At 42.6% G+C, this 23,111-nt stretch overlaps 1 non-coding gene across 1 annotated transcript; it reads left to right on the forward strand.

Moving 5' to 3' along the window:
- Positions 1–2,502: 2,502 nt before the first annotated feature.
- On the forward strand, positions 2,503–2,574 carry TRNAC-ACA. The gene has a single exon. It is a non-coding gene; the product is annotated as a tRNA-Cys (tRNA).
- Positions 2,575–23,111: the final 20,537 nt, after the last annotated feature.

The raw sequence follows: 23,111 nt of genomic DNA on the forward strand, positions 1-23,111 counted from the left end.
CCCTTGGGTCTGTCCACTTGCATAATTGTGACATTTTTTTTTACTTATCATGACAACTAGAGGCAAGTTAATGCGTTTACTCCAAGTTCAATAGCTACCTCTAGAAGGCACCCACCTGTTGTATCTCTGCCTTACCGAGATGCCATCTACAATTGCTACCGTCTAGATTTACCGTGCTGTCAACAGGTGAAATCCTGAAATATACATACATACTCATTGATACACGTTCCTAGCGTTAGCTCTGTGTTCCTGACTGACACTTTGTTTTGGGGGCTACATCCTCTCCAGGGTTGGAGGCATTACCATCAGCATAGCGTTTGTTTTATCTGCTTTCATTTCGGGTATAGCTGTCTCTGTAGTGGTATAGAATACATGGTGTGGAAGGAAAACAATGAACATCCTTCAGAAGCAACAGCTCTATTGCAAAGAACAGCTTCTCATTTTCTGCTTGGTAAAGGTCCTAATTCTGAGTAGGGGATAGATAGTGGGAGAACATACTGTATCTTTTTCTCCCAAGTGTTTCTGTTTCATAGGGGTGAAGATTAGGCATTTCATGAAATGAAAACAAATAGTTTTGATTTGCTGAGTCTTTTTGTCTTATGATTAGCATTGAGTCCTTTCAGAGTCTTGCATTAAATTGTTCATAATCAAAGTTTTTAGAATTGCTGTGAGTTTTCATTGTTTTCTCATCTTTACAGTTATTTTCATTGAAAATCAGATGATGTTTTACTGTGGTTACCATCCAAGATGATATTTTAACCTGAAAATTTCTCTTGGCCCTATATATATTAGGGAATACTTTGAATGTCTAGCAACAGGGAATAAACAAAAAAATGATGGCATATGTCTGTAAAACAACACTTTGTATTCTTCAAAAATCATATTGTTGAATGCTGTCACATTCAACACATTTAAATGTGATGACACATTTAATGTCACAGGGAAATGCCCACAGTCTATCATTTGGTTAAAAAAAAAATTACAAAGCTGTATATACAATGTGGTTCCAATTTCATAAAATAGCAAAAAGAAGGGAAAACAAAAAAGATAGGAAAGATCTATAATATAACAATTATAGGGGTTCTCTGGACAATGCAATTCCAGGTAACTTGTACACTTTCTTTGGAAGGTGCTTTATTTTAAATTTTTTGTTAAAATATGTATTACTTATTAAACTAAAAAATATAATTTTTAATTAGCAGTTTATAACTACAAGTTAATTTATTTGCAAAGGTGTTATCTTTAAGGATTAATATTATGTACATAGCGGTTTGGGGTGGAAGGGAAATATATTTTCAGATATAGAAAAAAAAAATTCTCCAAGAGCAGAGATATGTAAGATATGTAAGAACCACAGTGTCAATTATTGCCCTTCAAAGTAATTTATAGACATACATATATATATTACATGTGTGCATCTACACACACATACAGACATATGTGTTTATTTTCTGAAATTGATTTGAAGGTGTCTGATGGTCACTTTAATAGGATACTGGTCTCATGTCCGTGAGAAGACAATAAGGAAGATTAATTTGTAGCCCAGTAGTTCTAAGTGTAGCCTGTGGGCCAGCAGAGTCAGCATCATTTGGGCTCATATTACAAATCCAAGTCCTCAAGCTTCACCTCAGGACTAGACCTACTAAATCAGAAATTCACCTGAAACTAACAACATTGTTCATCAACTATGTCCCAATACAAAAATTTAAAAAATTTAATGGAGATTAAAAACAGTACCACTTCATATAGCTAAGGTTAAAAAAAAAAGAAATTCAAACCTATGTTTTGAAACCTCCCCCCAAGATGGTTCTAATACATACACATTTGAAAGTCATAGCTATGGATGTTAATTAATCTTCTTTGAAGTAGGCATTATCAAATGGATGAAGATTCTCATAAGGATGATCATGAAGAACCAAAAATACTCCGAGAGGTGGAAGCATCTCCTATGCTCAGCTGGATAGTTCTCCAGAAGACATGCTCTATCACAGGTAGGTGACTGGACAATAGGAAAGTGAGGACTGACCCTACTTTTTCTGTGGCTCTGGTGTTTCACATGTATTTATTGTGGAAAGTAAAGAATAAAAAATATGCATGCTATAAACTTCTTGTGAACACATCAGTTTAACTTGCATACCAAGATCATGTGAGAATTGGCAGAGGCCCTGAAATAGGCCCCCCTGTGCTTCAGAGGAAACGATCTCCACCCCGAGGATGCCCATGGTGCTGCTGTCCATGGGCCGTGTCCAAGGTCATGTGCTGCCTCACAGTGCTCGGTGGTGGAGATCTGAGGGTAAAGATGGAAGTCCTGGAGCTCAGGGGGCCAGAATCAATCTGGCCCTTCCTGGCCTCTCTTTTCATACATGGTCGACCTGACGGAAGAGCTGGGCCAGCTTCCTGGGGAAGCCTGGACCGAGGGGATGCGGCACATGCACTGTAGACTTTCAGGAAAGAACTTTCCTCCACTTCCTTATAGTGGTGTCCTTTGCTGGGAAATGGGCTTCCCGAGTGGCTCAGACGGTAAAGCGTCTGCCTACAACGCAGGAGACCCGGGTTCAATCCCTGGGTCAGGAAGATCACCTGGAGAAGGAAATGGCAACCTACTCCAGTATTCTTGCCTGGAAAATCCCATGGATGGAGGAGCCTGGTAGGCTATAGTCCATGGGGTCACAAAGAGTCAGACACGACTGAGCGACTTCACTTTTGCTGGGAAATGAGCTGGGACTGATGTATGCGATTGAGATGTGCGTCCAGATGAAAGCGGCCAAACAGGGGACTCACCTTAGGCGGACAGATAGCCCAGGTACCAGGAGTCCTTTCCTTCGTAGTAGAGTTGCCAGATTTAGCAAAAACCAAGCCAAACCAACAGAAACACTCAGTGCCCTGGTTACATTTGAATTTTGGATAAACAATAAATAATCTTTAGTATAAATATGTCCTATGCAACATTTGGGATTCCTTTATAGTATATTGTATGCATTGGGTTTCCCAGGTGGTGCTAGTGGTAAAGAACTCACCTGCCAATGCAGGAGACATAAGAGACACGGGTTCATTCCCTCGGTTGGGAAGACCCCCTGGAGGAGGGCATGGCAACCCACTCCATATTATTGCCTGGAGAACCCCATGGACAGAGGAACCTGGCAGGCTACAGTCCATGGGGTTGCACAGAGTTGGACATGACAGAAGCAACTTAGCATGCATGCACACATGCATTATTTTGGTATAAAATATTTAATATGTATAAAAATATTTAATATGTATAATATTTAGTATGTTGTGGTTTAGTTAACATTCCATTATATTATATGTCTGTATGTCTTTTCTCACTGAGCTGGATGTTTTGGGGGTATGAATTATATTTTATATCTCTAGCATGCAATATTTGGGACACGCTTACCTTAAAAGATGATCTGTTTATCTAAAATTTAAATTTAGCTGGGAATCCTATATTTTATCTGGCAGCTCTCCTAGGTAAACTTGGCTAGGTAGAAGACTCCATTAGGATTTGGGACAAAAGCTTGACAAAAAAACAGAGGTTTTGCCTGAATGTTACCCTCCTTCAGGAACCTGCTGTGAACTCGGGAGTCAGTGTTCCCGTACCCCACCCATCCCGACACTATCTCAACATCAACGTGACTCACAAAGAACAGCCATACACTAGACTGGTTTATATATTTGTCATTTTTTTCTTTGAATAATTTCAAATTTCTCAAGGAGGTTAAAAGGAGGTCATGGGGTAGAGCACGGCTCTTTTGACACGACCCATGAGTAATTTCTTTTGAGAAATATTAATATACTCCCAAGGTTCATTCACAGCAGCAAACACCATCTCATTTCCTCCGCATACAATTTCCAAACAAAAGTAAGAGCGTTATTGACCAACAGGTCTGTCTCTAGGGCCAGCTGTCATATTCAGCCAGCTCAGAAAGAAAGAGTTGTGATCCATACCTGATTTTCACCTTTCTGCCTCAATGGCAGTTTAGGAGACCAATTTTCCTGCCCCCAATTTTTTTTTATTTCCAATGAGAGGAAAGGCCATTTTATAAAAAAGCCAGGTCTGAAGCTCATCCAAGAAGGTTAGAGGGATTTTATTTCATGTCCTCCAGCTTGGTCTATCCGTCAGTCTGGGAGCAGAGCTCCGTGCAAAGCCTTTGCCTGCTGCTGCCTTTCAGCTGGGGAGGTTGTATATGAGCTCCGCTCCTCTCCCAGGTGAGAACAGGTGTACACCACTTTAAATTTCCTGTGGCTCTGATTGCATCATTTGTTATATTATCCAACATAATGACATGAACTACGTAAATAATAAAATGCCAGTTGCCTGCTGAAAATTTAAAGTGGCAGGTCCTCTTTCTTTCTGGAGAGGCTGCGGTCGGTTGCTGGAGCTTTCACCGCTGAAGAGTGAGGACCGAGCTGCAGGGAGGCGCGGGGAGACGCTGATGAAGGGAGCCCGACCCGGAGCGGGGGGCGCCGCGCGGCCTCCACTGTGCAACGGCGCGTCCTCCTGCGGTCATCACACACATGACCAAACAGGGCAGCTTGACGCAGATTTCAGCCAGAAGACAACGGCAGAGGTGTGTTCAAAGGGCAAACGCTCCGCCATAAAGAGAGTAGAAGAGGTAGCCCCGGTTTCCTCTCTGCACGCGTCGGCAAAAAAGCTTGCTCAGAAGTTTCTGTAAGATGGTGCGGAAAACCCGCGTGAACTTTTTAGCCAACCCAATATACAGTCACTGTTGCTTGTCTTTCTTTTAACCAAGTGTCTGCTTGAGGGGTAAATATTGAGTAGGATCCACAGCACAAAGGCAAAACAGATAGGTTGATTAAAGATGTTCCTTAGATTTGGAAACTCAAGGCAAAACTCTCCCAAGCTTCCTACCTACCGTTTATCTCGCTACCCAGGTTCCTTGGAACAATCCAAGAATGTTCCCCTGAACTTGAGCCACATGATTAGCAGATTTCCATCCACAGCATAAACAAAATGAACCACAACTTTTCAGTCAGTTGGATTCAACATCAGGGCACTGACCGCCCATCCTGGAAGCTTTGTGTGAGGTGCAGGGATATAACAGTGAGTAAAATACACTCCCAAGGCCCTAGGTGTGCAGATCATTTCAGTAGGAATTCAGGGTTTCATCTGCAATGTCATTTGCAACCAAGAGATGAATCAATCATAAAGAAGCCTTCACGAAATGACAATTCTTTATCTCTAAAGTCCTTTTTAAAAAACACAAAGATGTAGTTCTTAGCTAGCATCTTTAACCATTGGTGCAGAAGTGATCACTGAAGACCAGCTCTCCAAACATCTCTAGACAGTGATAGCCGGAGAAGAGTTGTTACGGATAAATAAGTTGATGAACTATGAGAAGAAATAACCCATGTTAGGAGCAACATTTGTCCTAAGCAATATGATCGGGCTCCTAGTTCTGGGCTGACAAAGACTAGATACACAAATATGTTCTGGAGGCCTTACAGGCGACATAAACAGTGTGGTGAAGGACTTAACAGGGGATTTGGCTGTGGAGCAGTTGCTGGTGTGTTGGGCAAGGAATGGATGCCAACACTGTACACAGCTGTGAGGCTTGCCAACTCCAAGCATTATCTGCTTATGAATTAAGAATGCATTTTGATGGCACTCTGCTCATTTGCCTAAAGGAAGGAGAGTGAGAGCTATAGGTATTAAAAAAGAACTCCCAGATGGGTGAGACACTGATGACCTCAATCCTAGGTAAGTTGCAATTCTGCATGGATGTGGCAGGAGAAAACATGATGTATTTATAGCGTGACTGTTTGGGGCAACGTTTTGGATGGTTTACTGACTATAACTATCCTGACTTATAATGTGTCATTTGCAACAAAAGTGAATGTGAGTTTTTGAGATGGTATTCAGCACTATCCTGGTGTTTTATGTTTGTGATTTGTTTCATATACATTAGCTTCCCTTCTATGCTTTGTCTGTACTCTTCCCATCCCTCCATTTTCAACTTGTTCTATCTTAGGCATGAGAGTGGAAATGTACTGCAAAATGATGGTGGCTTAAAAGTGTGAATCTAGATTAATGAAATGTCAATAGCGTTTCCCCTAAAATGTAATAGTTATACAAAATTACATTATAGTTATGTGTACACATGTCTCATCTCACTGATGTCTGGTTTAGCAGGCATGGATTTTACCTTATACTTTTGTGAATCCTCTATACTGCCTTAAAAATAATAGATGCTCACTAAGTATAAGTATTCAGTTCAGTTCAGTTCAGTTCAGTCGCTCAGTCATGTCCAACTATTTGCGACCCCATGAACCGCAGCATGCCAGGCCTCCCTGTCCATCACCAACTCCTGGAGTCCACCCAAACTCATGTCCATCGAGTTGGTGATGCCATCCAACCATCTCATCCTCTGTCATCCCCTTCTCCTCCTGCCCTCAGTCTTTCCCAGCATCAGGGTCTTTTCAAATGAGTCAGCTCTTTGCATCAGGTGGCCAAAGTATTGGAGTTTCAGCTTCAGCATCAGTCCTTCCAGTGAACAACCAGGACTTGTCTCCTTTAGGATGGACTGGTTGGATCTCCTTGCAGTCCAAGGGACTTTCATGAGTCTTCCCCAGCACCACAGTTCAAAAGCATCAATTCTTTGGCACTCAGCTTTCTTTATAGTCCAACTCTCACATCCATACATGACCACTGGAAAAACCAGAGCCTTGACTAGACGGACCTTTGTTGACAAAGTAATGTCTCTGCTTTTTAATATACTCTCTAGGTTGGTCATAACTTTCCTTCCAAGGAGTAAGCGTCTTTTAATTTCATGGCTGCAATCACCATCTGCAGTGATCTTGGAATCCAGAAAAATAAAGACAGCCACTGTTCCCACTGTTTCCCCATCTATGTGCCATGAAGTGATGGAACTGGATGCCATGATCTTAGTTTTCTGAATGTTGAGCTTTAAGCCAACTTTTTCACTCTCCTCTTCCACTTTCATCAAGAGACTCTTTAGTTCTTCTTCACTTTCTGCCATAAGGGAGGTGTCGTCTGCATATCTGAGGTTATTGAATTTCTCCAGCAATCTTGACTTCAGCCTGTGCTTCCTCCAGCCCAGCATTTCTCATGATGTGCTCTGCATACAAGTTAAATAAGCAGGGTGACAATATACAGCCTTGTCGCACTCCTTTTCCTGTTTGGAACCAGTCTATTGTTCCATGTCCAGTTCTAACTGTTGCTTCCTGACCTGCATACAGATTTCTCAAGAGGCAGGTCAGGTGGTCTGGTGTTCCCATCTCTTTAAGAATTTTCCACAGTTTATTGTGATCCACACAGTCAAAGACTTTGGCATAGTCAATAAAGCAGAAATAGATGTTTTTCTGGAACTCTCTTGCTTTTTTGACGATCCAGCAGATGTTGTCAATTTGATTTCTTCTTCCTCTGCCTTTTCTAAAACCAGCTTGAACATCTGAAAGTTCATGGTTCACGTATTGCTGAAGCCTGGCTTGGAGAATTTTGAGCATTACTTTACTAGCGTGTGAGAAGAGTGCAATTGTGCAGTAGTTTGAGCATTCTTTGGCACTGCGTTTCTTTGGGATTGGATTGAAAACTGACTTTTTCCAATCCTGTGGCCACTGCTGAGTTTTCCAAATTTGCTGGCATGTTGAGTGAAGCACTTTCACAGAATCATCTTCCAGGATTTGAAATAGCTCAACTGGAATTCCATCACCTCCACTAGCTTTGTTCGTAGTGATGCTTCCTAAGGCCCACTTGACTTCACATTCCAGGATGTCAGGCTCTAGGTGAGTGATCACACCATTGTGATTATCTGGGTCATGAAGATCTTTTTTGTATAGTTCTTCTGTGTATTCTTGCCACCTCTTCTTAATATCTTCTGCTTCTGTTAGGTCCCTACAATTTCTTATATATACAAAAATTATAAATATATTTAATGATATTTATATGAAATAAATAAATGAAGTATTTTAGAAAAATAAGAGGGACTCATTCAAGGACCTGTTGCAAAATGATAGGTAATACATGTGTCTTAAATAGATCAGAGATAGAAAAGCTAAGGAACTGAGTATCAGAATTTCTGGGTCTCTGAAAAATGTGCTTTCCAGATTCAAATCTGCTCAATGAATCACTGTTTTGTTCTAACAGACCTCAAGCTTGCCATCAACATGGCAGAACATCAACTCAGGTGTATGAATGAGCTGTTTTTTTTCCCCTTAAGCCTAAGTCCTCTTGATCTTGGGCTTCCATTTAAAGATTCACGTTCCATAGTGTAAGTAGAGATCTATAAAACTAGTTCCAGTATATTTGGCTGGTAGAGGTCAGATAGCTAGAAAATAAGGAAGATAAGTCAAATGTTCAGGGGTCAGATCTCAGCTCGACCACCTGCTAGTGACTTGACAGCGGCTCTCATTCCCCACTCTAGATGCGGGGAAGTTGTTGTGAGAATTAAGTTGGATAGATGAGTATGAAGTACACAGCACATAGTAAGACCTTGTACATGATAAAACTGTAGACTGTTGGGGAAGAAGGGATCATTTCTACTGATAAAGGTGGAAGTCAATTTTAAGGTAAGCCTGAAAGAAAGAGCAGGGTTTGTTTCATTTTGTCTTGTTTTAGGCGCAGAAACAAGGGAATGAGATTGCAGACAGAGGGCATAGCATGAACAAAGGCACTGGGGTTCGAAAGCCCAGGATATGTTCGTGGATCAGAAGACCACCCGTCTGTTGCCCACAGGTGGCCCCTAGAGCAGAGGGAACTGCACACAGAATGGACAGGGCGACATTCCGAGACACGGGCTTGTTCACAGCGCAGATGATGTTAGAACCTGTCTTTTGACTCCCAACGAATGGTTTCTTTAACAAATACCAATCTTCCTGAAACTAGAATTTAAATTTCCAACAGTTTTCAGTATTTCCAAGGAAGTTTAAATGCAGTCTACACAAATTGCTGGGGAAAGGATCTTTATTCAGCCCCCTGAAAACCAAGCGTCTACCTGTTCCGGGTGAATATTAAAGCCTTCTCAGCATGCTTTGACAATGAGGGCAGATGTTGCTGCCAATATTTTTAGACAGAATTCAGAGACCTGCTAAGAATTCTGAGCAGCTGAGCATTTATGTTCCATATAGGCTATCCGTCATCCCACAGACATATCTTTAAATGCCCTAGTATGAAGTTTGCTCATCTACATCATACAATCCCAACATCAGCTGTTCATGGATGCTTACTTAGTAATTGTGATTTAAAGTGCAGTGGGGTCCATTTAGACTGGACCAACCTATTTATAGACAAGAAGCCCAGAATTACTGTCATGCTTTGGGAAAATTATGGTTCTACTTATAATGACTTCTTGCTTTCCATTACATCCAGCTAAAGGGAAATAACAACTGTTTGTTTTTAACTTGGGTTTTTGATTCACTGTGCAAGAGTGCAATGATTAGCATAAAATGTTCAATAGCATATGATAGATGTTCCATGACATATGATAGGCATATTTTCAATCAATATTTGTTGAATGAATAAACGAGTGAATGAAACCAGCTGAACCATACTTTTAAGTTGTGTTTCAGAATGTGTGGAGCTTTGGTTCAAGCTGATACCTATGACCATGCTATTATTATATGCAAAAAAGAAGAAAAATATGTTCTAGAAAGATTCCTGAGCAGGTGTCAGTTTCCTGACCTTGAGCTAGTCATTTAACCTCTCTCATTTCTTCTTTGGGAAGTGAAAGGGTTGACTTCAGTGATAACGAAGGTCCCTTCTGGCTGCAAACCCCATGATTGGAGTTCTGGCTAGGCTGACACCGCGCCACCTGAAATGGTCCCTTGTCACTTCTGCCTGAGCTGAACTCTTTTGTTTCACCTTGGAAGCATTTATTTCTTACATTTCTTCATGAAAATAATGTCTTCCTTAGCACTTTGCTGTCTGATCGGAATGTTATTCTTTTGCACAACTGGTTCACCTGATACATGTTGATTTCTGCTTCTGGTCTCTTCCCCTCTCGCTGGGAATCCTGAGAGGCAGGGACTGTGCCTTATTCATCTTTACGTCTTTTAAGCACCTAACCCCATGCCTCCCAGAACAGAATCTCTTCTTTACAATCCCAGTGTTATTTGTCTCACAGTCACCCTGGAATAATGGTTCCACCCTAATTTGTGGGTTTAATAAAATGCAGCTGCTGCAGCAGCCAACGCATTTCAGCCCTCTCTGCCTCCTTCAGCGTGTACTAGCCACAAAGCTGCCTTTCGAGTCCTCAAAAAATGCCAAGTCTGTTGTGGCGTCTGGAAGGATGTTCTGTCTAGCATGCTTTTTCTTGAGCTCCCCATTCAGGGGTCATTGTCAAAGCCATCATCTGAGAGAGAGAGCTCCTGGCCACCTCTCTGGGGGTTCCCCATTCAGTAAATATCACCTCCCCGCTCCAGCCCCCCAGCCTGAAATCCTGATGGATTTTGAACTAGCTTTGCTTTCCGTTCCCGTTTAGAACATCACCTCTGTGAAAGAACACAGTCTCTCTGTCTTGCCTTTTCCTCTATTGCCAGCAGCTGGGACAGTGCCTGGCAGGTGGGAGGTGCTGGTTGAGTGTCTGTGGCCTGACTTCTGGGCCCCTTCCTCCCTCTGCCCCACCCGTCAGCGGCCGCCCCGTCCCCCTAGGTCCTCACCACGTTCTCCCCCTTTGCCTTTGGCACACCTTGGTCACTGACCATCCCTTAGCACTTCTGTGGAATGTCATTTAGCCTAACTTCCCTTTTGCTACCTTTAGCACGATCCACCAGAAAGTTCCTCATATCCTCCCCATTTCATGACTCAAAATAGGAATTGCCATCTGTAAACAAGTAGAGATTTTATTTTGTCAGAGAACAGAGAAAAATGCTTTGAAATTTTAATGTGATGCTATTGCTAGACATTACATGATTAGAATAATGGGAATGGAGTTGAAGGCATACCAGAAACTTGCCAGTTTATGGAATAAAAGCATCCTAATAAGAATTGTTATAAGACTTCATTAGCAGCAATCCTATCTCAGGTTCTATATATAGGAGACAGAATAAGTAATAGCTCATCATCAGGCAAGGCAAATAAACTAATAATTAAAAAATAACCATCATCTGATGACATCAGAGAACGTTTTGTGTGTATTATCAGGACAGCTTTTCATAGGATGAGAGACTCCCCCCCCAAAACAGCTGCCTCCAAAAAGCCCCATTAAATAACTTACAGACAGAAGAGTATGTGGAAGCAGTTTCAGACATAATCCTGCCCTGTTCCAGACTTTTCCTTAGGTGGCTGTTGGAGTCGGGGACTGTCCCAGCTCTGCTGTGTGTCACGAAGGACTGAAATGCATGTGTCCCGGCTTCCCTTGCCAGCTGGAGCTCCAGGGATGGAAGGTCTTAGGAGGAGACTGGACTGGAAGGAGGGAAAACCCAGCGCGTCTCCTCCCGCTTCTCTGCCCCGCACTGCGCCTCCAGCGGTGGCCACCCTGCCTCTGGGGACAGGCCCTGGCTCCCAGCACTGGTGGGACCACTTCTTCCTGCTGTCCTTCCAGCCCTAGAAACCAAGAGCACCTTCCTGCCATTGTTACTGTCTGGGCTATCTCACCATCTCCTCTTTCCCCTTTTGTTCTGACGCTATCTCATACTTCCGAATAGCCACTTCCCTTGTTTGAAAGATCTGCTGTGAATTCTGTTGTTCAGAGAAGATCCTGATGGTTACTGTAGGCTTGGAGTCATCAGTTTAGGACTTTGGTGTTTAGATTTCTGAAGCTGTGGTCTTTGAGGAGGCCTTAAGAAAGAAAAAACCCATCTCCATCAATTTGGACTATATTCTTTGCAAGCAATCTATGCTGTACTTAATCTCCATTGGAAAAATGTAATTGAAGTTTAAGAAGGGTGGAAAATTCATGCACAGTAATAATGAAAGCACAGTTTAAATGTAATAATGGGAACCTTAGTTTTTAAAAGACCCATTTAAGTATCTAATTAATAAAGGACAAGGAAGGGCAATAGAAGGCTCTCAACACAAAGCAACTCACTCAGAGCCCAAACAAAAACAGCTTTCTTAGAAACCAAGGATGCTTGGCTATTCACAGGACAGCTTGAAACTCATTCTACTGATCTTTGAGAACACACTAAATTCAAAGTCAAAGGACATTGAACAAAACAGTTCTAGAGAATTGTGTATCGCCACACAATATGTGGGGAAGATAAGCAAGAAGGGATTCAAAGGCTTCACTAATAATGCAAGCTGAGCATCCCTTGTGATACCAAAAATCAGGGCTGTGTATTCCAAGAGTGAACACAGGCTCCAGGGGCAGAGGTGAGGGATGATATTGTGAGCAAATTGGAAACCAAGTAGACAACCCATAATGTTAAAAAGTCTAATTTCTCTGAACACCATTGATGTCACCTACTCAGGGATGCTCTAATTTTCAGACTGTGCTTTCTAGACAACCAAAAGACATGACCAGAATTCATGTGCCTCAAATGGATGTTTCTGTGAAACAGAGTTTACCTGTAAAACTTTTTGCACATGTATTCCTTGCTTCTAATCCTCCTCGGTCTGCTACGATCCCCTATTCTTTCTGTAGCTTCTGCAGTGTAACTCTTGAGACTGTGAAGACGTTCTTTTCTTGTGTGTGGAACTTCCTTGTACATTTATTTTTGATTGGGGGATAATCACTTTACAATGTTGTGTTCGTCTCTACCTTACAACAGGGAATCAGCCATAAGTACGTGCACGTTCCCTCCCTCTTGAACCTCCCTCCCACCTCCCCCATCCACCCGCCCAGGTCATCCCAGGGCACCAGGCTGAACTCCTTGTGCGATAAAGCGTCTTCGCACTAGCCGTCTATGTTACACGTGGTGATGAATGCTTCAGTGCTGCTCTCTCCGTTCATCCCACACTCTCCTTCCCCTGCTGTGTCCACAAGCCCATCCCCTACATCTGTGCTCGGTTCTTGCGCTGCAAACAGGCTCATCAGTGCCATTTTTCTGGATTCCATGAGTCCGTGTTAATATCGGGAAGCTGCTGAACCACACAGGGAGCTCAGCTGGTGCTCTGTGATGACCTGGAGGGGTGGGATGGGGGTAGGAGACTCAGCAGGAGGGGATAGATGTACACATACCGCTGGCTCACCTTGGTATATAGCAGAAATGAACACAACCCTGTCAAGCAATTATATTTCAAGTAGGACAGAAACAGATCGGGCACAAATGCACCCCAAGGAATATAGGATTGTTAACTGTTCAGAAGACTGCCTCTCTGGGGGAGAAAGTTAAAGGTATGAAGTATTAAAAAGTTACTGATTGCATACTAGCTCCAACACATCGGCTCTTTGTGTGGTATTAGCCGAATGACTTAATGTCCAGGTGTCTTAATTTATTGTACAGTGAAAAGGAGGATAATGTTAATAGTACAGTATTGCCTGGGTTTCTTAGTTGCAAACAACAGAATCCACTTTGGCTATTTTAAGGTGAAATTGAAAAGTTTAAGACTATTAGGCAGCTTATAAAGTCAATGGGAGTAATGAAGTCACAGGCTCAGTTGTAAAGTTTCAGAGCAATGGACAACATCCTAAATCACGAGGAAGAATCAGATAAATGAGGAAGCTTCCACCACAGCTGCTACCCACTGAGCCCTTGTGGAGAGGAACTCTCCCGGATTCACCACTGTCACCAAATTCTGCTTCCACCATGCCATGAAAATGAGCATCCCCACCACCATGCAGAGCCCCTGACCTCAGGTCCCTTGATGCCGAATGAAGTCTTGCAGGGGAGTTCCATCAGGTTGAGTTGATGCCACACCTCCACCCTAGCTGCAGAGGAGTCTGGGGAGGCAAATGTCTGTGTGCATCTTGGGAAGGTGGAGCTCTTATAGGGAATTGTCCAAACAACAGCTGTCATCTACAGATAGAGAAAACAAATGGATAGTTACCAAAGGGGAAAGGTAGGGGGAGGGGAGGGAGGGGTAACATAAAAGGTCAGGATAAACAGACACACACCGCTGTGAAAATGAAAGTAAAGTCGCTCAGTCACGTCTGACTCTTTGTGACCCTATGGACTGGACCACCAGGCTCCTCCATCCATGGGATTTCCCAGGGAAGAATACTGGAGAAGGTTGCCATTTCCTTCTCCAGGGGATCTTCCCAACCCAGGGATTGAACCCAGGTATCCTGCATTGTAGGCAGACACTTTATCATCCGAGCTACCAGGGAAGTCCACACACTACTATACATATATACATACACACACACACACACACACACACACACACACACACACATATATATATATATATATATATATATATATATAACAGATAACCAACAAGGATCTACAGTATAACACATGGAACTACACTCAATATTTTATAATAACCTATATGGGAAAAGAATCTGAAAAAGTATATATATGTATATACACATAAGTATTTTTGTATAATATGTATAACTGAATCTCTTCACTTTACACCTGAAACTAGCATGATATTACAAATCAACAATGCTTCAATTAAAAAAAATAACAACAACAGGTGTCCATTATCAGTATTGCTAAATGTACCTGGAATAAGGAACACAGGTGATGAACATAAAATATTTAACAGATGTTTAGCCCATAAGACACCCCAAAAGCATGGGATTTTATTAATAGTTATTATATGAAACTGGGTATGTCCTGGATACCAAAACTTAGCCCCAATTTCATAAGCACAAGATAGCAGAGTAGAAGGACGTGTGCTCATCTTCTCCTGTGAGAACTCCAAAACTGCAACTCGCTCCTGATGGTTGCAATCACAACCATCAACAGGAGAATGTTGAATCCCACCAACAAAAGATGCCCCAGGTCAAAGGATAAAGGAGAAGCCCCAGCAAGATGGTAGGAGGGGAGAAATCATGTTTACAGTCAAACCCTATACCCACCAGAGATACTCAGAGGGCTCAAACAAAGTGTTGTGCACACCAGGACCCAGAGACCCCACAGATACTGAGCCAGACTGGCATTTGAAGTGCCTGAATATCTCCTGCAGAGGCACGGGTCAGCAGTGGCCTTCCGCAGGGAGAGGGGCTCTGGCAGCAGCAGACCTGGGACACGCAGCATGTGGCATGAGCCCTCTTGGAGGAGGTCTCCATTAACCCCATCATAGAGCCACTGAGCAGAAGACCCACAAACTGCAGAACTATTGTACCAAAGAAATTCTTGCACTGTTAAGAAAGTTCTGGGACCCAGGACAGATTTCTCAACCTGGGGATCTGGCAGAGGGACTGAGAACCCTCGGGAACTGAACTTTGGAGGCCAGTGGGCTTTGATTACAGAACTTCCCCAGGACTGGGGAAATGGACTCTTGGAGGGCACAAACAAAACCTTCTGTGCACCCGGACCCAGGAGAAAAGAAGTGACCCCACAAGAGACTGAGCCAGGCTTGCCTGTGAGTGTCCAGGAGTCTCTGGTGGAGGCGTGGGTAGACAGTGGCGTGCTGTGGGGCCAGGGTCACTGAACACAACAGCACAGGCATAAGTCCTATCGAGGAGGACTTTTACTACCATTACTATTATTTACTCCTACCATAGTTTGGCCTCAGGCCAAACAACAGGGAGGGAACACTGTCCAGCTCATCAGCAGAAAATCAGATTAAAGATTTACTGAGCATGGCCCTGCCCATCAGAACAAGACCCTGATTCCCCCACAGGAGGATTGCCAACAGGAGATGGCAAGAGTGAGCATTGACATTTCAGGAATCAGTGAACTAACATGGACTGGAATGTGTGAATTTAACTCGGATAACCATTATGTCTACTACTGTGGGCAAGAATCCCTTAGAAGAAACGGAGTAGCCTTCCTAGTCAACAAAAGAGTCCAAAATGCAGTACTTGGGTGCCATCACAGAAATGATGGAATGACCTTTATTCATTTCCAAGGCAAACCATTCAATATCAATGGTAATCCAAGTGTATGCCCCAACCAGTAACGCTGAAGAAGCTGAATTTGAATGGTTCTGTGATGACCTATGAAGCACCCTATAGGGGCTTCCCTGGTGGCTCAGAGGTTAAAGCGTCTGCCTGCAATGCGGGAGACTTGGGTTCGCTCCCTGGGTTGGGAAGATCCCCTGGAGAAGGAAATGGCAACCCACTCCAGTATTCTTGCCTGGAGAATCCCATGGACGGAGGAGCTGGTGGACTACAGTCCACAGGGTCGCAAAGAGTCAGACACGACTGAGTGACTTAACTTTCACTTTCACTTTTCATGATGACCTACAAGACCTTCTAGAACTAACACCAAAAAAAGAAGTCTTTTTCATCATAGGGGACTGGAATGCAAAAGTAGGAAGTCAAGAGATACCTGGAGTAACAGGTAAGTTTGGCCTGGGAGTACAAATGAAGTAGGGCAAAGGCTAACAGAGTTTTGCTAAGAGAATGCACTGGTCATAGCAAATACCCTCTTCCAACAACACAAGCGAAGACTCTATACATGGACATCACCAGATGGTCAATACCGAAATCAGATTGAGATTATTTTTGCAGCCAAAGATGGAGAAACTCTATGCAGTCAGCAAAAACAAGACTGGGAGCTGACTGTGACTCTAATCATGAACTCCTAATGCCAAATTCAGACTTAAATTGAAGAAAGTAGGGAAAACCACTAGACCATCCTATCATGAATTAAATCAAATCCCTTATGAATAAACAGTGGGAGTGACAAAGAGATTTAAGGGTTAGATCTGATGGACAGAATGCCTGAAGAACTATGGATGGCAGTTCATGAATTTGGACAGGAGGCAGTGATCAAGACCATTCAAAGAAAATGAAATGCAAAAAGGCAAAATAGCTGTCTGAGGAGGCCTTACAGAGAGCTGAGAAAAGAAGAGAAGGTAAAGGCAAAGAAGAAAAGGAAAGATATACCCATCTGACTGCAGAGTTCCAAAGAATAGCAAGGAGAAATAAGAAAACCTTCCTCGGTGATCAATGCAAAGAAATAGAGGGAAACAATAGAATGGGAAAGACTAGAGATCTCTTCAAGAAAATTAGAGATACCAAGGGAACATTTCATGCAAAGATGGACTCAATAAAGAACAGAAATGGTATGGACCTAACAGAAGTAGAAGATATTAAGAAGAGGTGGCAAGAATACACGGAAGAACTATACAAAAAAATCTTCATGACCCAGATAATCATGATGGTGTGATCACTCACCTAGAGCCAGACATCCTGGAATGCGAAGCAAGTGGGCCTTAGGAAGCATCACTACGAACAAAGCTAGTGGAGGTGACGGAATTCCAATTGAGCTATTTCAAATCTTAAACGATGATGCTGTGAAAGTGCTGCACTCAATATATCAGCAAATTTGGAAAACTCAGCAGTGGCCACAGGACTGGAAAAGGTCAGTTTTCATTCCAATCCCAAAGAAAGGCAATGCCAAAGAATACTCAAAATACCGAACAATTACACTCATCTCACACTCTAGTAAAGTAATGTTCAAAATTCTCCAAGCCAGGCTTCGGCAATACATGAACCGTGAACTTCCAGATGTTCAAAAGGCTGATTTAGAAAAGGCAGAGAAACCAGAGATCAAATTTCCAACACACGTTGGATCATCAAAAAAGCAAGTGTGTTCCAGAAAAACTTCTATTTCTGCTTTCTTGACTATGCCAAAGCCTTTGATTGTGTGGATCACAACAAATTGTGGAAAATTCTGCAAGAGATGGGGATACCAGACCACCTTGCCTGCCTCCTGAGATACCTGTATGTGGGTCAAGAAGCAACAGTTAGAACTGGACATGGAACAACAGACTGGAAAGGAGTACATCGGACTATATATTGTCACCCTGCTTATTTAACTTATATGCAGAGTACATCATGGGAAACACCAGGGTGGATGAAGCACAAGCTGGAATCAAGATTGTTGGGAGAAATATCAATAACCTCAGATATGCAGGTGACCTTATGGCAGAAAGCAAAGGAGAATTAAAGAGCCTCTTGATGAAAGTAAAAGAGAAGTGAAAAAGTTGACTTAAAGCTCAACATTCAAAAACCAAGATTATGGCATCTGTTCCCATCACTTCATGGCAAGTAGATAGGGAAACAATGGAAACAGTGGCTGACTTTATTTCTTTGGGTTCCAAAATTACTACAGATGGTGACTGCAGCCATGAAATTAAAATGTTTGCTCCTTGGAAGAAAAGCTATGACATACCCAGACAGCATATTAAAAAGCAGAGACATTACTTTGCCAACAAAGGTCCCTCTAGTTAAAGCTATGGTTTTTCCAGTGGTCATGTATGGATGTGAGAGTTGGACCATAAAGAAAGCTGAGTGCAGAAGAATTGATGCTTTGGAACTGTGGTATTGGAGAAGACTCTCGAGAGTCCCTTGGACTGCAAGGAGATCCAACCAGTCCATCCTAAAGGAAATTACCTCTGAATATTCATTGAAAGCACCGATACTAAAGCTGAAACCCCAATACTTTAGCCACCTGATGCAAGGAACTGACTCAGTGGAAAAGGTCCTGATGCTGGGAAAGATTGAAGGTGGAAGGAGAAGGGGCCAACAGAGGATGAGATGGTTGGATGGCATCACTGACTCAATGGACGTGAATTTGAGTAAGCTCTGGGAGTTGGTGATGGATAGGGAGGCCTGGTGTGCTGCAGTCCATGGGGTTGCAAAGAGTTGGACGTAACTCAGCAGCTGAAGTGACCGAATTGAATTGCTTGTCAGGGTAAGTTAGCTCCATACTAGGAACTCTCATACATCTAACCCAATGTTCACTTAAAAAGGTCAAGGGCAAGTCGTTCACCAGTGAACAAGAAGATCACAAGCCTAGTCAGGGGGCTGGGCATTGGCAAAGCAGGTGCAGGGATTCTGTAGATTCGTGTGAACTGATAATAAAGAATCTTGGGAAGCAGACATTGGATTGAACTGATATGAGAGGAATCAGGAGGTTTGAATGTAAATAAAATCCTGCTTATCACAGAGTGGTTGGCCTTTCGTGACTGTTTTTGTCTGTTTATTTCTAGATGAAAGACATTTGTGACTGTTTATACTTTTATTTAAATATACTTATGAGAAGAGGGTATTATTTTTGAATGGCATTTCTTAAAAAAAAAAAAAGACACAGACTATGTAAAAGAAATTTAGAATCCTTTTATTATCCACCCTTCTTCTCCAAACTCTGTGTAGAATTGCATACCACTGTGTAATATGGAAGCTGTTATTTTTCCACCATCAGATAAAGCACATGATGCCTTGAATGAAAGCTTGGGTGTGGCATAACCCATCTCCTTAGCTCCTGGAATATGTGCTTTTATCCTGCTACCCTGTAGCTATGAGGCACCTTCAGTTTAAAATGCAGATGTTCTTGGTTACAGTTGCTATGTGAAATGTTATAAGATAGAAATTACTGTCATAATTAATAATAGGTAAAGGTTTTACCTCTGATGTGCTGCGTCCTCCATGCCATTGAGTCTTTTTGATTGTATTTATGGCACAGTTCTGACTTCCCATTGGTCTTCTGGCTGTTTGTGTGCTTAGCCGGATGTCTGTTTCTATTTAGTCAAGGCTATTAATGCTTTTCAGACCTTTTTTCGACTGCTTTGCAAAACCGTATGGTTTAAGTTGAAAGGGAGATTTACACTATTACTCTTTTGGATATTAAAACCCACTTAGGTCCTTCCTTTTTCTGTCCTTAAAAGATGTGTTGTGATTTATAAAAAAAGGTACATAGAATTCTGCACTCAAGGCAGCCAAAATAAGAACAAAGCCAGTCCAGAAACTAGGCTCTGCCAAAGCCAAATATTTTGGTAAATTAAAGATCCCAATATATAAAGCTGTTACAACTTACAAAGCCTGTTCACACATACCAGAGTGGTGTTGAATGTAACCGGTGACTGGGTGGATGATACTGCATGTTCTCACTTGTCCAGCATCTTTTCCTCCTTCTCCTGGGAATAACTTCCTATTTCATTTTGGGAAACATATTCTCCCTAATTGAATACAATAATGATGAGACTGTTAATCAAAAAGTGGCATGACATCTTCTGGCAAACGGATAGACACACAGTTAAGGAGACGCTGCTCTTCTTCCTCCTAATGTGACTAGTGAGCACAGCTCTTCAGTGACCAGACATGCTTGCAGGTCGATCGTTTTGACCGTGTACCCCTAAAAAGGCTGAGTGTTACGTTCACCAGAACTATTCCTGATCTAGTGTTTTGCAAAGCTTGCGTTTGAGTTTTTCCTCCAATCCTAGGGGCTATCTGATATCCACTTAGTCAGACCATGCTTTCTTTTTTATTAAGATCTTTCCATTTGAAGCAAAGAACCCCGATACGACAACTGGAGCATGGAGTGGGAAACAGCTCTCACTGTCATGAAAATGTGTAATATATGGAATTAAATATTAGGCAAGAGATACCAAGGCACTAAGTTATGGCTTTTAGGTACTCAGTCTCATAGGCCAATGGTAACAAAAATGTAGGGTACATATTTCAAGTCCACAGAACTTAAAAGGGTATGAGAAATTTTGGGACTGGAATGAAGTTGGCATTGAGTCTCTTGAAGGTAAGGGTATGGCAAATTGAAAGACATAAATTCTTGCCTCAAGGCCCCAGATAAACTTCAGAGACCATGCTGACTGCTGAAAGAATATGTTGCCTCATATAGATAAGGGTTAAGACCGCCAAAGTACAGAACTTCTCTGATGGTCCAGTGGTTAAGAATCTTCCTTGCAATGCAAGGGACATCAGTTCGATCCCTGGTCCAGGAAGATCCCACGTGCCACAGAGCATCCAAGCCGGTGAGCCACAAGGAACCGAGCCCACGCTCTGGAGCCCGCAAGCCACAACTACTGAGCCCACACACCACAACTACTGAGGCTGAGTGCCTAGAGCCCATGCTCTGCAACAGGAGAAGCACCACCGTGAGAAGCCCGGGCACCGCAACTGCAGAGCGGGCCCCACTCGCTGAAACTGGAGCAAAGCCCAACCCAGCAATGAAGACCCAGCACGTCAAGAAGAAATGAGTAAACCAATGTGTTTAAAACAAGACGAAGCCCAGAGTAACATTCACAAAGTGGCTGAACTATAATGACAGTTGAATTCACAGCCACACAAAGCCTTTTATGTAAAGGTTAGGTATGGCTTGACACTTGACAATAGAAATGGTGCTATCCAGAGAGAATTCAGAGTGCCTGCATTACCTGAGCACCAGCACCCTCTGGAAAATTCCCATGAAATACCCCTTACTTCTCCACTGCCTGAGGAAGCAGAGAGGAGACTGACCATAGCTACCTCCTCCCTAGCCCAACCCAACCTGATCTCAGTATAGACGGAGTGAAGAAAGTTCGGAGTTGGAGCAAAAAGAGAATTGCTCAGCTTGCTAACACATATCATAAAAATCCGTGGTTTATTTGTGGTGGTGAATTTTGAAGGTCGTTGATGCAAAACACACTTCAGTTCAGTTCAGCCGCTCAGTCGTGTCCGACTCTTTGCGACTCCGGGGACTGCAACATGCCAGGCTTCCCTGTCCATTGCTAACTCCAGAAGTTTACTCAAACTCATGACCATTGAGTCAGTGGTGCCATCCAATCATCTCATCTTCTGTCATCCCTTTCTCCTCCTGCCTTCACTCTTTCCCAGCATCAGGGTCTTTTCAAGTGAGTCATTTCTTCCCATGAGGTGGCCAAGGTATTGGAGTTTCAACTTCAGCATCAATTCTTCCAATGAGTATTCAGAGATGGTTTCCTTTAGGATGGACTGGTTGGATCTCCTTGCTGTTCAAGGAACTCTCAAGAGTCTTCTCCAACACCACAGTTCAAAAATATCAACTCTGTGGTGCTCAGCTTTCTTCACAGTCCAACTCTCACATCCATACATGACTACTGGAAAAACCATAGTTTTGACTAGACAGACCTTTGTTGGCAAAGTAATCTCTGCTTTTTACTATGCTGTCTAGGTGGATCATAGCTTTTCTGCCAAGGAGGAATCGTCCTTTAATGTCATGGCTGCAGTCACCATCTGCAGTGATTTTGGAGCCCCCCAAAATAAAGTCTGTCACTGTTTCCATTGTTTCCCCATCTATTTCCCATGAGGTGATGGGACCAGGTGCCATGATCTTAGTTTTCTGAATGTTAAGCTTTCAGCCAACCTTTTCACTCTCCTCTTTCACTTTCATCAAGAGGCTCTTTAGTTCCTCTTCACTTTTTGCCACAAGGGTGGTGTCATCTGCATACCTGAGGTTATTGATATTTCTCCTGGCAATCTTGATTCCAGCTTGTGCTTCCTCCAGCCCAGCGTTTCTCATGATGTACTCTGCATATAAATTAAATAAGCAGGGTGACAGTATACAGCCTTGACGTACTCCTTTTCCTATTTGGAACCAGTCTGTTGTTCCATGTCCAGTTCTAACTGTTGCTTCCTGACCTGCATACAGGTTTCTCAAGAGGCAGGTCAGGTGATCTGGTATTCCCATCTCTTTCAGAATTTTCCACAGTTTATTGTGATCCACACAATCAAAGTCTTTGGCATAGTCAATAAAGCAGAAATGATGTTTTTCTGGAACTCTCTTGCTTTTTTGATGATCCAGGAGATGTTGGCAATTTGATCTCTGGTTCCTCTGTCTTTTCTAAAACCAGCTTGAACATCTGGAAGTTTTCAGCTCACGTATTGCTGAAGCCTGGCTTGGAGAATTGTGAGCATTACTTTGCTAGCATGTGAGATGAGTGCAATTGTGCGGTAGTTTGAGTATTCTTCTGCATTGCCTTTCTTTGGTATTGGAATGAAAACTAACCTTTCCAGTCCTGTGGCCACTGCTGAGTTTTCCAAATTTGCTGGCATATTGAGTGCACCACTTTGACAGCATCATCTTTTAGGATTTAAAATAGCTCAACTGGAATTCCGTCACCTCCACTAGCTTTTTTTGTAGTGATGCTTCTTAAGATCCACTTGACTTTGCATTCCAGGAAGTATGGCTCTAGGTGAGTGATCACACCATCATGATCATCTGGATAGTAAAGATCTTTTTTGTATAGCTCTTCTGTATGTTCTTGCCACCTCTTTTTTTAATATCTTCTGCTTCTGTTAGGTTCATACCATTTCTGTCTTTTATTGTGCCCATCTTTGCATGAAATAGTCCCTTAAAATAGAAGTGAA

The sequence above is a fragment of the Cervus elaphus genome, chromosome 19 (genome assembly GCF_910594005.1).
Source record: "Cervus elaphus chromosome 19, mCerEla1.1, whole genome shotgun sequence".
NCBI classification, from domain to species: domain Eukaryota; kingdom Metazoa; phylum Chordata; class Mammalia; order Artiodactyla; family Cervidae; genus Cervus; species Cervus elaphus.